Genomic DNA, 5,237 nt, shown 5'->3' on the forward strand with positions numbered 1-5,237 from the left:
CCAACAAAATTCTGGAGCAGAACCTACATGACCTCTTCCTATGCGTGTACATATTTGTAGAAGGAAGTGCTTTAGTTAAGCCTGGGATTAATTCTATCCAAATCATATGGATTGAGGAAGATTAAATGGACAGGGAGGGGGACAAGTCATTCAACGCTGGGGAGGTGGTATTGTGCAGACAAACGTATGTCCAACATAGGCTCAAATCTGCATTTCCAGCCTCATTGTTTGGCCTATTACTAGATGAAGTGATAACCTGCCCTGAGAGAGTTGCTGATCTGTGACTATTTTACATCTTCCCAACTCTACTCCTTCCCAAGGTATTCTTTTGGTTTAGAACTTGTCCCTCCACCCCTGCCAATTTTTTGTAGTCATTCATATTATTGTTTTGTTCAAATGATCTTTCTCTCTGAAGATCTCTTTTTAATAGATTGTGGCAAAAAGCCCGCATAACATAAAATTTGCCATCTTAAGCATTTTGAAGTGTATAGTTCTGTAGTGTTAAGTATATCCATATTACTGGCAACCAATCTCCAAAACATTTTTATCTTTCAAAATGGAAACTCATTAAACAGATCTCCAATTACCCCTCCCAACATTACCTGCCAATCATCATTCTACTTTCTATTTTCATGAATTTAACTGCTCTAGATATAAGTGGAATCACACAGGATTTGTGGTTTTGTGATGGTTTATTTCACTTAGCATGTTTTCAAGGTTCATCCATGTTGTAGCAAGTGGCAGAATGTCCTTCCTTCGTACAGCACAATAATATTCCATTGTGTGTGTTTGTTCATCCATTCAGCTGTTGATGGATGCTTGGGTTGTTTCCATCTCTTAGCTAGTTGAATAGTTTTGCTATGAAATAGGTGTTCATGAATCCTTTAATTCCTCCTTCTTCTTCTGTCTCCTCCAAGGAATTAACTTCTCTTGCTCTTATAAGAATGCTGGCTCTTCTCATGCCACCATCTCACTCCACCCATGCCACTCCGTACTCCATGGCATGCTTTTAAGGTGAGGCATGTATGGGATATGAGCACCATTTGTTTTACAACTGACATATGCATTCACATTTGTTCTATGGATGGCCAACTAGTTGTAAGATGCTAGAAAAGAATACTACCAAAACTACATAAAAGCTGGTCTCCATTTTTTTTTTCTAGCTCATCGTTATACACTAATTTTCTTTAGAAAAAAAGAAATGAGCAATGGAAAATTATGAAGTGAGTAGTTAAACCAGATGATCTAAGGAAGACAAATGTTTAGGACCATCTGTCACAATTACTTCTCCATGTTGCATTTAAAGCAGAACATCTGATGTGTGAAATTGTGTGTGTGTGTGTGTGTGTGTGTAAAATTCTTAAAAAATTTTTTTCACATTAATTGCCATAACTAAATTTCTGAAGGAAAAAAATTGTGATTTATTTATAACATTTATAGCTAACAAAGTGATTTCTAGAAGTATATTGCCAGAGAATTACAAATTCCATGCTGAAAAAGGCATAACCAACTGCTTGGGAATGAATGGTTTTGCATAGTCTTACTCCAAATGGGTCTACTTGAAAGTTTTGGCAGCCATCTGAAACTGCAAATGGGGTAAATTCTTAAAATGTAGTTGTCTTTCCTGTTTTCAGATGCTGATTTCAGTTTTGACATTGCTCCATGATTAAGTTTTAGAAAAAAGGAGAGAAGCCAAAATAATACTACTTCAATTAGAGATTAGATATTTTTGGTTTATAAAATATCTACAAAGCAAGCATGCAACCTTCTGTTATAAGCATGTTAAGTATTTTTATTTTGTAACAGGATGATTTGATTAAAAGGGAAAGGGGTAGTGATATGTAGAAAACTAATCCCGCATCTGCTTTAATAGTTCAGGACTAAATCATGCAACATAAAATACAAGCCTTAGATAATCTAAAAGACATTCAACATTGTAGAATGTCTTCTGTATACTGCTATTTCACCTTTCCAACCAGGTTACTACTTTTTAGCCATAGATAATTTTCATTTGATCTTACTCTCAAAACCTATAAGGAGAATTTGTGTGTTTCTTATGAAAATCAGATTTTGTATAAAAGTAGATTAGTCCTACAAAGTATGAACTATTTTCTCTAAGTTAAAATATCTGATAAATCTGGTCTAATGTAAAGTCCCTTAGTCTGAATATCAAAAGACAATCTCTTTTCTTCTAAAACCTTCGTACACCATGTGATATTTAGAATTAAGAAGCAAGTTTATGGCAAATTTCCATATCTCTTGGATAAATGAAGAATTCAACTGTGGCAAATTGAGGACAATATTTGTTTCAGTTACATATTTTCCTGTTTCAACATGGAAGTATAAGTTTATATCAAAACCGAAATTAAAATTCATGTAGCCTGTGTCATCATCCTGGGACACAGAACAAGGCTTCAGATGTGCCCTCATCAGAAAGGGGTGTCTCTCTATGGAGCATGCATCTAACATCTGCCAGAGAAAAAGAATGCTTATGGACAATCATTCTTGACATAAGGATTAAAATAGCTCGCCTTGAGGGTAAGCTCCATGAGAACAGGGGCTTTTATAACTTGTCTGGTGCTTTATCCCAAGAAACTAGAACAGTATCTGTTCACAAAGTATCTGAACACAAAGAAATATTGAATAAATGAAAAAATTCAGATACCATATATTGCTCCTTGCATAGATCTCACTCTCCGGAGAACCATGACCCAGTCCTCTTGGTTTTAGTTCCTAAGTGACTCCCAACTCTATCCACAGCTCTGCATATTCACCACTACCGGTTGCAATAGCCTCTGTACTTGGTCTCCTTGCCTCCACTCTAGTCCTCTCTATGGTAGGCAGACCTCAAAGATGCCTATGTCCTAATCTCCAGAACCTGTGAATATATTAGATTATATGGCAAAGGGTAATTAAAATTGCAGATGGAATTAAGGTTGCTAATCAAGTGACCTTGAGATAGGGGAGATTATTCTGGATTATCTTGGTGGGCCTACTGTAATTTCAAGTGTCAGATGTAAAAGAGGGAAGTAGAAGAGTTAGTGTTAGAGTGATATGATACAAGAAAGACCTGATTGGCCATTGTTGGCTTTGAAGACAGAAGGGGGCGATGAGCCAAGGAATGTGGGTAGCCTCTGGAAGCTGGAAAAGATGAGAAAATAAATTATATCCTAGAGCCTCCGGAAAGGAATGCACCCCTGTCAGCAACTTGTTTTTAGCTCAGTGAGATATGTTATGAACTTCTGAACATCAGAACTTTAAGATAATAATTTATGTGATTTAAGCCACTAAGTTTGTGTTAATTTGTTACGGTAGCCATAGAACAGTAATATATCCTCCAAATGAATCTCATCAGCAATACTTTCCCATCCAGAACTTCCCAGTAAAACACTTGAATGATTTTGCTGATCCTTTTGAAGTGAAGACTATATTGCTTGATAGGATCTATCTACAAGGCTCTGCCTGGACTGACCTTCTGCAGCTCTGCAGTCACATCTTCTTCCAAGCTCACCTTCAATGCTTGTCTACACTCCAGCCACACCAGCCTTGATGATATCCTATGGTTCCTTCTAACACAGAGTCTGTTGCCCCTTTTCAATTGGCTAGCTCCTGCTCTTCTTGCAAACCTCAGGTGAAAAATGACTTTTCCAAGGAGGAATCTCCGACCTTTATAACAAACAGTTTCCGATTCAAACCTGTGATAACACTGGATAATGAGGCTCTCTTGTAAACAATTATTAAAAGTGTGATTTCACGTTTGTTTATGTGGCTCTTTGATTAAAAATCTGCAATCTTTATGTAATTGCCCAGTGGGTTCTTCTTGCTTGCTGCACAGATAAAACCAATTCACTGAGACAGTGATATTGCAGTAGAGAAAGAGTTTAATAAACACAGAGCTAGCCAAGGAGAAGGATAAGAGTTTATTACTCAAATCAGCCTCCCCTAGAAATTAGAGGCTAGGATTTTTATGGCTATAATTTGGAGGGCAAGGAACTAGGAAATAGGTGCTACTGATTGGTTGAGGATGAAATTATAGGTGTGTGGAAAACAGTCCCCATGCACTGAGTCTGCCTCTGGGTGGTGGTCACAGGATCAGTTAGTTGTCTTGAGTCATGGGTCTGGATGGAGTCAGTGGTAAGAATGCAAAAGTCTGAAAAACACCTCAAAAGACCAATTTTAGGTTGTATAACAGTGAGGTTATCTATAGGAGCATTTGGGGAAGTCACCAATCTTGTGACCTCTGGATACATGACTCCCAAATAGCAAGGAATTGTAGAAAAGGAAGTTGGGGGACAATGGCTGGTTATTGTTTAACTATGCCTACATTTTAGCGGAATTCAGGCCTCTCTCATAATCCTAATCTCATAGCCTTTCATCAGTTAGTTTTACAAAGGAGGAAAGGAGTGGGTTAGTTTTAGGGAGGGACTATTATCATCTTGCTTCAAAGTTAAACTATAAACTAAATTCTTCCCATGGTTAGCTTGGCCTATGCTCAGGAATTAGGGAGGGGAACTTACCTGTGAGACTAGAAGCAAGATGGAGCCAGCCATGCTAGACTTCTCTCACTTTTGTGAAGGTGGTCTCATGCTTAGCATGATTCCTGGCATGCAGCAGACATTCAATAAATATTTGTTGAATAACGGAATGAATGAATGTGGCTGGATCTCCAGAAGACTGAATCCCAGAGTTGTTGTGGTTTAATCCCTTACAGAATCACCCTCAGGGAGAGAGGAATTTTAATGTTATTCTCTGATCAAAGGATATGCTAGAAATCTGTTAACTGTGTTTCCTGTGGGATTTTTGGTGAGAATTTTTCCATCATGTTACTCAGTTTTCTGTTTTGAAATAACTTTGCTTTCCCAGAGACAGTAATCTGTTTTCTTTCTTTTGTAGTGGACAATTAGGGGAGCAGCACAAATCCACAACTTTCAGGACCAAAGCACACATAACCCAGCTGCTGGAAGAATTGAGAGCTGATGACTTATAGCTAAGGCCTCCTCCCATCCATGCCTCCATTGCCCTCTCATAAAGAGCCACCTGGCTCAATGTGACTCACTGCACTACAGGAACAGCTTGTATCCGATGATGGTACAATCTGGGCAGTGGGGTGAGGGGCATAAAGATTTGTGTTATTCAAATGGGAACAACTCTGCAGAGCCATCCCTACTTTAGTGCGACCCACCAGGGAGCTTTATTTGCTGGCCTCACAGCCCAACTCCTCTCTCTACCCATCTGGT

Source organism: Macaca mulatta, chromosome 3 (assembly GCF_049350105.2).
Source record: "Macaca mulatta isolate MMU2019108-1 chromosome 3, T2T-MMU8v2.0, whole genome shotgun sequence".
Taxonomy (NCBI): domain Eukaryota; kingdom Metazoa; phylum Chordata; class Mammalia; order Primates; family Cercopithecidae; genus Macaca; species Macaca mulatta.